Source organism: Lepidothrix coronata, unplaced genomic scaffold (genome assembly GCF_001604755.1).
Source record: "Lepidothrix coronata isolate B3197 unplaced genomic scaffold, Lepidothrix_coronata-1.0 Scaffold0, whole genome shotgun sequence".
Classification (NCBI taxonomy): domain Eukaryota; kingdom Metazoa; phylum Chordata; class Aves; order Passeriformes; family Pipridae; genus Lepidothrix; species Lepidothrix coronata.
In genome coordinates, this window is record NW_016690180.1 from 120,954 (window position 1) to 134,325 (window position 13,372).

The 13,372-nt window shown below is 38.9% G+C and overlaps 1 protein-coding gene across 2 annotated transcripts in view; it reads left to right on the forward strand.

Moving 5' to 3' along the window:
• TENM3 (teneurin transmembrane protein 3) overlaps nt 1-13,372 on the forward strand; it is a 459,642-nt gene that overhangs the window by 44,817 nt on the left and 401,453 nt on the right. The window contains exon 1 of one of the 2 annotated variants that reach the window (XM_017827086.1): nt 891-922. The exons of the other annotated variant lie outside the window; for it this stretch is intronic. The gene's annotated coding sequence lies outside the window, so the exon portion shown is untranslated. Of the gene's footprint in view, nt 1-890; nt 923-13,372 lie in introns of those variants that run through there. 2 annotated transcript variants of the gene reach the window in all.

The window sequence follows — 13,372 nt, forward strand, 5'->3', positions numbered from 1 at the left end:
GGCCGTGCCGTGCCGTGCCGTGCCGTGCCGTGCCGTGCCGTGCCGTGCCATGCCGTGCCCAGGCTGCCGCCAGCGGCGAGGTGCCTCGGCGAGCCGGCTTGCCCGCGGCGCCGGCTCTGCTCGGCGAGGCGCGGTCCCTGCGGTGCTGCATGGAGCCGCGGATCATTTCCCCAAATTCTCCCCCTCCCCTCATAAAAATAAACAAGTCCCCGCGGAAAACAAAATGCGGCTGGAGGTTCCTGCCCCGCCGGGAGGAGGGAGCGCGCAGTGGAGCCGTGTAAGTTCATTAGTGTTTGCAATCAGGAACACGCAGACACGCTCATCAGGGCAGACAGCGGCCAAGAGCCATTCATCAGCCTGAAGAGCCGCTCGCGGATGACCCCTAAATCACCGCCGGCGTCGCGGATGCGCTGATTAGGCTCAGCGTGGGAGCCGCGCCAGGCACCCCACGCGAGCCGAGGGCACGGGGGGCAGAAGGCTGAGGGCCCGCAGACCAGTGGGTCGGGTCCCGTCCCGGGGCGGCGCGGGGGAGCAGCGGGGCCCCCGACCGGGTGTCCCCGCGCTACGGCGCAAGTAGGTGCTGCTGCCGGCAGCGGCGGCTCCTCCCCGCGCTCCTCCCCTGCTCGGCACGTCGCTGTGCGCGATCTTCGCCCTCCCCTCCCGCAAGAAGAGGGGCCAAACTCCCTGCCCGCCCGGCGGGGGAGGAGGCGGGGAAAGTGAGCTCCGCGGGGCGCGTAAGCTCCCGCGGCGGGGGGCGCGGGCAGCAACTCGTGGCCCTCCCCCCGCCCGGCCCCCGGCCCTCCCCCCGCTCCCGCCCGCCCTCCGCTCCCGCCCGCCCGGCCTGACAAAGTGCCGCCGTGCGCCGCTCTACCCCGCGCTGCTGCCGGGGCGCGGAGGCGGCGAGGCTCGCGGCGCGCCCGCGGTAAGTGGCGCACCCCGCTCCGCGGCTGCCCGGCCGGCGGCGGGGCCCCGGGGCCGGTGCCCTCAGCCCGGACGAGGGCGGGCGAGCGGACTGGTGGCCGGTGCGTGGGGGACGGCGGAGGGTTCCTGCGGCCCACCTTCCCTCCCTCCCTTTTCCCACCGCCCCCACGGTGGCACCGTTGGCGGCGGGACCTTCGCCAGGCGGTGGGCGGGAATCCCGGGGTACCCCGGGACGCGCGGCTGCGGCTGGAGCGCGGCCCCAGGTAGGGCTACGCGGGCGCGGGGGAGCTGGAGAAAGGTACTGGGGTCGCAACTTGATGTGGAAACTCCGCCGTGCGGAAAACTGAGCTGGAGGCGGGGGGGGCCGTGTGCCAGCAGCGCTGCGCTCTCGGCGGCCGCTCGGCTGCGCCCCGCGCTGCGGGGGGAGCGGGGCCGGGGCTGCGGGCGCTGGGGCGCAGCGCGGGGCTCCCCCGGCCCGCGGCCTGAGCGCGCTCCTGGGGCCCCTGAGCGCGCTCCCGGCGGCGCGTGGCGGCGGCGGGACTGGGCACCACAGCAGTTTCTTGGTGCTTCCCCCAAGTCGGCATCCTCACTCTCGGAAGGCAAATGGAAGTGTCCGTACTCCTGTCCGGTGAGCGTAGTGGCGCGGGCAGAGGCGCGAAAGTTCGTCCGAGTAAGTTTGTGGTGGGTTTGGAAGTTGGTGTTTGGCGCTCCCGCCGGGTCCCGCGTCCTCGGGCAGCGCGTTTGTCAGACGGCGGCAGGCGCTGACACACCCTGCCGGCTGGTCTGTGCTCGGAGATGCTACCAGGGCTTTACCTGCCGTCCTGGTAAAGGAGGGGGTTTCTGAGGCTTGTATCTCTAATGGTCTCTTCAATAAACTGTAGTGAAAATCGTGTTACTGTGCAGCGAAAACACACGCTCGAAAACGAGCAAAGAAATTGTATGTCACTGTGGTTTGGGGAGAGAAAGGGGTGCTCTCCCTCGTGAAACTGCATACATTTCTGTTATCTGGTAGGGTTTTTCTTCACGTGGATGTAGGAAGCAGATCCATTTTTCTGTGGGCTTAAAAGTTTTATGTTATGAAGTTGCTTTAAAGCAAAGTAATGTAGCAAGATAAAACACAACAGAACCCCCACCCTTATGTGCTCACACACTGTTAGAAGTTTTTTAATAGGAGCTATTTCTGTTAGATATGTTGTTGTAGGCTCCTCTGAATATTTAGATATAAAATACTTTTCTTATACAAGAACTTTAGCAGTTTTATTTTTCTGCTTTCTGAGTATCATGTGTCCTTTACGCTGAGACTTCTTAGTTGGATGCTTGTTTAGTTTCATTTGACTGTTATCCTCTGCATTTTAAATATACTTCTTCAGGCAAAGTATTTTGAATCATTCCATTGAAGAGTTACAGTAATATTCTGTGGATGCTTGCATCTTAAAATTCAGTCTAGTAAAGAGAGTATTGAAATATAAACATTGCTCATCTATGGTCTTACAGAAGAGTTAATTGTAAAACGCTTAAAGGCACTCTCTGATGAAAAAGACAACTGCTTTTCCCTTCTAATATAATCCAAATGCTATTCAGAATTATTATTGCGTTCACATCTAGGAGATTGGTTTAATATTGTATGTGGGGAAAAAAATTTCATAAATTTGTACTTTGATGTAATGTAAGAATAGTTAGGAAGAACAGGCCCTAAATGGGTATGAATATATATGAAAAATATATCATTTAAATTTTTGAAAAATGTACCAGGCTGAGAAAAATATTATTTTCTGGTTCCAAAGATTTGCTGTTATGAACTTGCTGGGTTAGATTCAATGGTCTAGTAAATTAGGGGAGGAAAAAAAAGCCAACAATGCAGAAATATTAGATACATACATCTGATTAAAAAGTAAAATGAGTGAACATTGAGATGAAAGATGCTGTTTGGTAGAAGAAATACTTGACCACATTGAGAAGATTCTTTTGTTTAATATTTTTTTGAGGAAAAAAATCCAGAATAACATTCATAATCCAGTTAGCGAGTTAAGACTAGTGCTTCAGTCAAGTCTCTTTGAGCCAGGAGTAATAATTCTTTGTTCCAATGGAAAAAGGAAAAAAAAGGATTTATGAATAGAAACTAGATATAAAGTTACATATCAATAGACAATATCTGCTTTTAATAAGAATCTTTTTGATACAAACCCCATAAAATATAAGAAAATTAAATAAAAATCAACCTGAAAGTATTTTTTTGTCATCTCCCAGGCCCAACAATTAACATATTATAGGCTTGGCTCAGTAAGATACTCAGTACCTTTACCTCTAGTTAAAATCAGTGAGCGTTAGTTAGGCAGACTGGTGCCCCTGTGCCCATGTAGATTGATGCAGAAGCTCCCATTGACTTGCATCAGTTTTGGATTTGGCCCAATAAAAACTGGGAGTGATCAGCAACTTAGAGGATCAGGTGCTGTTTGTGGAGGGCCATTGTGTTATATAGACTTAAAAGAAAACACCAGAGGTCCTAAGGCTTTAGGTCAAAACTACTCTTAATTTTATGGTTATACTGCACTTACTCTACCGAATGCTGCATTTCTGTTATAGAAAACTCATCTCTGTCAGTGTACAAAAGAAAATACAAAATTCTTAATGAGAAATCGTAAAAAAATATTTTTTCAAAATATTATGCAAGTATGTTGTGCTTGTGTAAGATTTAGAAGCAGATTTGAACTGTAGTGGTACTACACATTAGAGATTGTTAATAAGATTAGCATATCTATATAATATTACTGTCTTCTAAGAATAGCTTTATTGTATAATCTGTTCTATTAAATGAATATATGTAAATTTGTTAGGTTTACTGGTTTAGCAAATGTAGTGATAACGTGACTTTATCTCCTGCATGCTTGTGCAGTATCAAGTCCACAAAATATTATCAGAAATAATTTTCGTGTTTATTGGAAAGCCTTTGGTTTGATGAAATAAATTTTTTACCTCAGGCTATACTGGTTCAATAAGTAAGTTCTTTCAGGATGCCTGCATGCAATTTTTCTTCATAGGCTGAAGAGTATCTTGTGATCTTAAAATAAATGCTTTAACTTTATAATAAAGTAGTATTATTTGCAAAGAGTTTTAGCTTGTGGTGAAATATATCAGGGACCCAAAGTAAGGATTGGGGTCCGTACTGTCAGCTGAGTAATTAAAACAAAACTCTGAACATTTAATTTTTTGAAGGTAACAGAGGCTTTAAAGAGTTGCCATTGTAAAAATGTGCTTTAACAACCTTTCCTTAGTTCTAAAACTGATTAATTGCTGTGTCTTATAAAACCTGATTTATTTCATACTTTTTTCATACCAGGCATTACCATTATGAAGCTCTCCTTATAATTGAGATTAATGTTTCTGAGCAAAGAAGTGGTTTGGAGGGCTGCATTCATTTTGAGTGCTATTCTAATCAATTTTAGATACAGCATTTCACAATGTATCAGTCTGCATCTGATCCTGCCTTATTATGTAGAATTAACTTGGTAGTGATTGATAGGAAGCCTGCTCTATCTCCAGAGGTGATTTGTTTGAAAACAAGCGTTACAGCTTCCAAGAGTTTACATACAGGGTCAAGCGACTCAGGTGTCCATTCTGTGGCCTGACTGAAGCTTGGCAGAGTAGTTAGAAAAAAATGCTGTATGCTTATGGAAAAAAAAAAAAGCCAAGAAACCAACAAAACCCCAAATCCCCAAACCAAAATGTTACACCTCTATTGAATGGTGTTCCTTGAACTGTGGTATTGGTCTTCACAAACAGTCTGGACTTACAGGTATAATGCACAGGCAGTGTCTTTGTGCGCCACTACGTATTGTCACAATGCACGTCTGCTAGATTATTTTAAGAAATAACTTTAATGTTTGAAATCAAAACTTACAAGGCTAGTTTCAGATGACAAGGTGCACACCTACTGCGTATTTCCTGCATAGTTAATGAAAGACATGCTAATTTTATTTTTTATCTTTTAAACGTAGCAAGGCTAGTACTCGTTTCAATAGCTACTGAAATATTTGCACATTTTGTCTCTGCACCTTCTGGTCCCAGTTTCACCACTGTTTAATCCTTAACCAATAGGCTATGGTCACACACTCTGCTGAGTGTGATGCATAAATATTTAAAGTTCAGGAAAAAATGGTTTCTCAATAGTGAGAGAAAAATAAGTTAAAAAAGGTCAAACTGAAAAAAAAATAAAATGTGAGAAACTTATGAAAATGGTAAACAATTGTAAGAAGATATGTGTGTGCATCTATTATCAGGATAGTGATTTAAATCTGAATTTTAGTTATTTATGTGTCTTGCAAGACATGGTAATTGCATTCAGTACGTCTTTAAAGTTTGCATATTGGACTAGTTACGTCACTCTTTTAGTTCAAGTATGCATATAAACAATAACAGAACGTTGCAACTGAGGCATTGCATAAAAATATTTCTGATCTTATGCAGATCAGAAGTTAATAAAATTATAAAATGTTTACCAATACCAGGCTGCAAGTGCTCCTCACCACTTAGTTCAGTCTTTTTTTTATGGAAGAAACAGTGTCAGTAGAGGTCCATTTTAATATGTTAAATAGCTGCTACTGAACTAATATGAAGAGAATCACATCTTAAACATATTATAAAATAGTGAGTGCAACACAAACTGTATCTTCAATTACCTTCTTAGATGGAAGTCTGTCCACGTTACATACTTTCATCCTACAGTATATTTACTGTTGTTGTAAAATACTTTTTATGTAAAGCTGATGCTTGGATGACATAAGGTAGAAAAATAGTTTAAGCCTGGAATTGTTTTGTGCTGATATATGTTATGAATCTTGCAAAGGAGTGGGTATACTTTTATAATTTAGACTGAAATCCAACATATAAGTTCAAGCCAAGCTGACCTAATTATTTTAAGTTTGTCAACTTGAGTCTGTGTAACAGATTGAGGTTGTTGATACTTGATGTGTGTGTTTGTGTCTACAAAAAAAGTTAATTGTAAACATTAGTGCCTAGATCTACAGAAAGCAAAACAGTAAACTAGAAACTTCGAAGTGCTGTACTAAATCCAGCACTGATTAGCGTACTCTGCAAATCCACTGAAATCAGCAAATTACCTGGATTGCTATGTACTAATGAAGTGCAAGGCTGTTGTAGCTCTTTGTGTTAAAATCTCTTTATATATTAACTGAGCGGTATACTTTATAAAAGCAACCGTGGATTACTTTTACAGTAGGCTTTCATGAATGCAAATTCAATCTTCATGTATAAGAGAAAACAGTTTTCAACTTGAGAAAAGACATGTTAAATTATTTTCGTTTATTTTCCTGGGGTTTTTTTAATATTTTTAGCACACTTCTAATAAATGTTTGAAATGAGAATCTTAACATGTGTTACCTATAGATTATAATTATGTGATAGTAGAGTCTCATATGTGACAATAGAAGCTCTGTTTCTCTTTTTTTGTTCTCCTTATCCACCACTCCCCCCCATCCCTGGCAAAATGCTGGAATGTTGGCAGAAATTTGTAGTGAAAAACAGGTTTGCCAACTTTGTTTACTCTTTCAAGTATTTTATTTTAAAAGGAAGGAGAATATCTTTTATAACAACAGTCTAAAATCTGTAATCTATAAAAGTTTTAATTTAAAAAGTTAACACATCAGTATTTTTGCATCTGAATTACAGAAGTGTAAAATAGCAGTTTGCAAAAATCTTAAGATATTACAACTTCAATTTTTCCTGTGACAGCATAGAAAAACATTCAGAAAAGCAGCAGATATTATTGTAAAAGCTGTGCTGATGTAGAACTTAAAATGTGTTGTGTTGAAATCAGTGGTGCTGGTGGTGTTATTTTTCAATATTATGTTGAATTTCTAATAGTATTTCTTGACAGAGGTTAAGCCAGCATACGAAGGAACTAATGTCTTATTTCCTTATTTGAGTTTTGACAATTTTTAGTGTCTTAAGAAAACTCCTGTCAAGGGTAAAATTGGTGAAATATAGATTTAAAATATTTTTCTTGGCAGGAATTGAATAGAAAGCTACACATTAGAGTTTTTAGCGGAGGGGGGAAGAAATTAATCAGTACGTAACTTACTATAAAACAGCAATAGTTTCCTAAATCATAGAAGTCCTTGATAAATTTTGGCTGGATCATGAAGGGGGTGACTGTGTAGTGGTTGAAGAAATCATCATTGCTAATAAGTGTTACTTTAGATTAGCAAATGAAAGACTGCATAGTCCTTCAAAGGCCTCATCCATTCTCATTATAATCCTTTGAACGTTTGTCTGACCTTTCTAAAGAAATCCTATGAAACTTTATGCTTAGAGTTCCGCATAAATAAACTGACCAGCACTTGTCTCAGGAAGGTTGTAATCTAATGACAGGAGCAATAATACATCTTTTTAACACAAAAATATCAAATCTTACTTGCCACAGCAAATTGTTAATTTATTTTAAAATCTCTTTTCTTAATGATGTAATGCCTGAGACTAATGAATGTGGAGCAGCTTTAAAAAAGCAAATAGTATCACAGTTGTCTAACAAAAATCTAAAGCCAGATTGTATTGCTAATATTTTTCCTCTCAGCTTTATTACAGTCTATACATTTAGAAAGCTGGGGTTGGTGGAATAGTTTTGGTTTTATGGCTGAAAGTGTGGGGGTTTGTGAAGCTAGGATATGCCCAGCTAAAGCAAACCAGCATAGCTCTACTCACCCCAGTGAAGATGTTGTCATTTACCTTCTAGGTGATGAAACAAAGGGTTTATGCTCATGAAACACTTCAGATTTCACTTTAACTCTTCCTTTTTTTTTTGCTGTTGTAAAATACATTGCTAATTTGAATAGGCTTTGGTGCCCATGAAAAGAACCATGGCTCATGTTTTTTTCCATTAAAAGAAAAAGAACCTCATTCTGTTAGTAAACTTGGCAAAGCAGAAAATAATTCATGTTATTAAATCAGTTTTTCTTAGAAAGACATTCTTTATTCATGCTACTGAATATAAATAAAGTGCTTGATATCTCCCTACTCCTAAGAGATATTCTTGATTTCAATGTCAAAAGGTTGAGTGGCAGCATCCAAACCTATGCAACAGGAACCTAGAAAAGATTTGATACTCCAACAAATCAGCTGGTTGAAATCTTGGTTACAAGTTGTGAGCTTTTGTGTATTGCTTTAGCAACAAAGGCAGAGTCATTGGAAGCCTTACTGTTCAGGCAGCAATTACTAAAGTACCATTTGTTCACCACTGTTCCCATGCTGGAAGGTAGAAATGTATATTTAAAGTAATGATGGAACTTGAGAAATACTGGATCTCTGCAAATGATTGAGCTTAGTCCAAACAAATAAACAGCTAATTGGGAATGCTGAGAACTACTAGCTTGCCGTTTGGTATGCCATACTGATAAGTGATAAGTCTTCAAATTTGATTTCCCTTCATCCATAACTAGTTAGAAAATTAAATTTTTAGGCAGAAGAGATCCCTTTAGTACTCTACAAATGGTAGGAAGAATTATTTTTCATACCTTGCTTTGCTGATAATACACACAGGTGCACACACACACACGCACACACACGTTTTTAATTGTCAAATCTTCAATAGTATTATTATGATTTTGATATAAATTGATGGCAGATGAATGAAAAGCTTTTCTGACAGCTTTTAAAAATATAGATACGTCTCTGTGTGTGCATGTCCTTTGACTATTTGATATGGTTTGACTTAATAAGCCTACAGTACAAAATTATAGGAGGATTTCCCCCCATTTCCTTTCACTTATCTGACAATTGCAGAAGTGTGTGATTTCAACAGAGGCCAATATGTTGGGAGATGTCAAGAAAACTTAGAGTCTGAAGTCCACAGTGACATCTCAGTGAATGCTGGAAGCAGAAATGCTCACCACCTTTCAGGACGTTTTTCAGTCATTTGTATATTAATAGACTATGAAACAAGACTCACCTAGTAATTCAATCTTTCTAAATGTCTGATAACCCAGAACAACATCTATGAATGACTGTGCTCTACAGGAAACTTAGAAGTAATAAGTGATCAGAAAAGCTGGAGTTTTATTTTCTTTTTTCAGTGAAGAATATCTTAGCATGAAAATGAAATATCAACTCCTACTTAACATGAAATAGTTATAATTGCATTTAGAAATGTTTTAAGTGTCTTAAAAATGCATATCTACTTTTATTATTCTTTTGATAATTTTATGTTAATTGTGCAGTGATACAGGGTTAATGATATAAAATATTAGCACTTCTAATGATATGTTTANACAGCACGGTCATTAAATTCAGTAAACTGAATATGTTGACCTCATAAATAAATGCTGAATTATAATACAAAGCACACCATGACCAAATTAATTAGTATGTTTAATCTAGTGAATTCCAGCTAGGCTGCATACAATATGGACAGGTATTTAACTTCTAAATTTAATATTAGCTGCATAAGTCAACTGTCACTTAATCAGTGCAGATCAGTAATAGAAATTTAATATATCTGGTGTTTTACATATATTTTTCTTTTTAAACTAGATGTTTTAACATCGTTAGAGATTTTAAACATTGTCATTAAAAAAGGGATGTGAGTGGTAATGTTCCCCCTGTTTTCCCCATAATTTGTCATCATCAGGATATAGAATTTCTGCGGTCCAAAATAAAAAATTCATTCAGTCAAAATGCTGACACTCATTAAAATTCATTCAAGGATCTAGGGCAGAATATTTTGTACTTATTTGATACAAAATTTTTTGTTGGTTGCTTTGCTATGATTGTTATATCAGATTTTTATTTATTCAGGGAGAGTTAAAATACCAGTAGAATCCTCTTGATTTTTCATTTGAAAGCCTTACTTCTCAAAAAAAGTTGAAAATACAAGACTATTTTATTTATCTTTTTTTTTAAATAACCTGTAAGTACTTCACTTTTTTCCTCTTGCAGATTACAAGTATTATATTTTTATCGCATGAATTACAAGGCATACAGATTTTCTTGAATTTATTGTCTGAATTCTCAAGTGTGACTTTTAGGACAGAAGTAGGAAATTGGGTGGTGTTGAGTCCAGTTCTGCAAATCTTGAAATAATCTGTTCAGTTGGTAGTTCCAGGGACTTCAATGAGATTGTGTAATGAATAGGCATTGTGCCTGTGATCAGTGGAATATAGGCTTAGGCTCATTGCTTTCAGAGAATAGTCTAAGATGGAGGAGAGTTTGAGAATAATCAACATGTTTTTTCTTTTTTTTTTTTCTTGATTTGGGATTACATGCTCTGCCCATAACCTTTGATATAAATCTATCTTTGTTTTGTGTTTTTTTTTTTTTTTTTTTTTTTTTTTTTTTTTAGTAAATACTTGACTAGAAATGACTTGATGAATACTCAGTTTTTCTGGAGAGCCCATAAAGCACTGAGCGGTCTCACTGCACTCTGCTCCTCAGTCAAACTTTCTTGTTAAATATATTTAGGACGATTTCCACCCTCACTCCCAGCATTTTGAACAAGCAAATCGAATTACTGTTTATTTGCTGGACCACACAAAAGAGAATACTTGCCCAAGAGGGAGCACAGTGAAGTAACACCTGTATTACCATATTAAACACCACGCTATAACTTTCCCACATAGTGGGACACAGTCAGCTGTATGGCTTAACTCTTGAGTGTCCTTAGAGCATTTTGATCTGTACTGATTTGTGTTACCCTCAGAAAATTCTTGGGTGTTGTTCTGAGTTTGAGACTGCGGACATGTTCGTGGGACTGTTCCCATTAAGCACTTCGTAACTAAGAAGTTAAGACTTCTTACTAGCACAGCTTTGATTTAATTAGACCTGGTTTAAGTATGGTTTTGGGCAAGATGACCTCTGGAAGTCCTTTCCAGCCTGAATTATTCTGCAGTTCCAAGCACGCTGTCTGCACTCCTTGCAGTCCTTCTTGGGGATGTTGCGTGTACTAGTTGGGTGTCATATCTATGAGTTCAGTGTTGCCAATGAAAATTCCATTGACTACACTTCCAAGAATAGTTTGGTTTAATAGGGTCAGAATTAAAAGCACTGTATTCCTGTTTTAATCAGTTTTAATGAATGAATGTTAGGATTTTATAATCTGTTGTAGGGGTAAGTTTTTATCCACTCTGCTTGTATAAGATTGTTCCTATTAACTCATCAAGAGGATTTGTGGGAGTGGACAAGTACAAAGAATGTTAGAAAGTTCAAGGTGTTCTTGAAAAGAGATATTTCACCTTTGGAAGTTAGCTTTTGTAAAATATGTTAATCACAGAAAAAGAACTGTAGACCTAAGTATTTTTTCAGCCCTTATTTCGAACTCTAGAATCGTTGTTAGGTGCAGTAAGTTTTCCTGCACTAGAAACTTCATACAATTAATTCAAATATTAAGAAAGAAAAAAATAGCTTCATTTTAGTACACACACCTGCTAGGGATACTCACTGCTAACCTGACAGAAGTTTATTGGATTATATTAAGTGCACAATAGCTAGCATTACTGTTTATGTGCAACATCGTATATGGAACCCAGATTGACAACTTTTTGTCAAGGTTTTTATTATGAGACTGGATTAAAGAGGATATTAACTGACTTATTATGAGAATCACAAATCTGTGGCAGTTCTTTTAAAGTTTTTTTTTTTATGTGATTTGTTAAAGAATGGACAAGAATATCAAGCTGTTTTTTTTAAGATTAATGAAAAAGTAATAAAAAAAATTGTTCACTAACTCCCCACTTTTTAGCTCTGAAGAAGCTTTGCTTACGTCTAGCCTGAATGGAAACTACCATCACCAGATATTGCATTGAATTGACATAAACCCACTTGGATCTATAGATTAGATGTTAAAGCGTTTACTTATCATGGGATTGAACAGCAGTCAGGTACCTGAACTGGCAACTGTGTGGGCTATAGTCCACTGAGCACAAGCAGTTAAACCAAACCTAAGGGCAGGTGCCTTATGAAGCCCTTCTTTGCAGTGCTTCAGTGTCATACCCACTTAATGGAGGAAAATAAATGAAACAGCCTATAAAGGATCTTGTCTGTCTCAGATTAGCACCCAAACGGGCTATCGTTGTGAAGGTCTTTAAGGCATGTCATGACCTTCTCTCCATTGCTTTGAAAGTTGGACACTTTCTGCAGTAGCGCTGCTTTGAAATGCCTAAAGCATAGTCTCAGTTTAGTGATCTAAGCTAAAGAGACAGGATTTCATATATGCTGCCTCAACCAGAACTGCATTAACAGCTATGAAAGTATGTAAAAATAGTGTGGAAGTTAAGGGTTTCTTTAACTGGAACTAAAATAATTATTTTCAGGTTTACTTTATTTTTTTAATATTATAACTAAAATCACATTAGAAGTATTTCCAAACTGCTTCATCATTGATTTGTAGGTTCAATGTTGTCCCTAGGTTAAAACAGGACCTTGACCATTAACATACATGAACTGCACATTAGAAACAAATGTTGCTGCAAATATGTAGGAGTTTCCATGTTTTTAATATGACTTGCATTGATATTGTTTCAGAAGAAAATATTTTGTAAGTTATTTACTTATAAACAGATAAGCACTGTATCTACTGCTATTTTGAATATTTTTGCTAAATGCAATTCAAACAATTTTAAATCAGAAAATGTGCAAGAATTGGGTTAAGTGCATTTAATTATTAAAACTCTTCTAGCTCACTGATATTTTAAAAAAATGTAAGGAGATAATGGATGTAGATTTTCCTCCCTTCATAACATTACCAATATATTTAGTTTAATTTCACATCCTGCAAATCAAAAGTATCAAGGATTCTGAAAGCTTGGTGTTAATATTTCTTCTTCCTCCTTTACTGTGCCATTCATATGACTGTTTCACTCAGCCCTGTTATATTTCTCCCTGATGGCTGAAAATGACTGTTAGATACCAATTTTTACTTGCAGAAGATGGGTTATACGATTTTTGTGTGACAAGCGCAGGAACTGCTTGTTCTTTCATCTCCTCTGTGGTGGTTCATAACTGTCTTAAAAAACAGTAAGGCTTTGGTTTGATTAGCATTTTAAGCTTTCATAAGCTGCCAGTACTTTCTTTAAAAATAAAAAATTACCATCCTGTACCCTTTACAGCCTGTCCTCTTTGTTACCCTTTTCCTTGTATAAGCTCAGCTGTTGGCCTGTTTGTATACTGAGTTCAGAGCAGCAGTACAGTTAAAAAAGATTTTGAATGGTTACTTTTCAATTTTTATAATTTTCTTTTCTTTTTTGCCAGGTTGGTAGTCAGCTCACTGACCCAGTTCAACAGATAGCCACAGCATAGTGGTAGGTGCAGGACAGGGATATAAGGAAGATAGGACTGACTTTTCAGTTTATTATTTTTAAAAAAAAGAGCACACCACCTACATTTTCATGACTTATTAAATTAGAAACACCTACAGGAGAAAAGCAACTCCTGGAAATGAGTTTGCAAT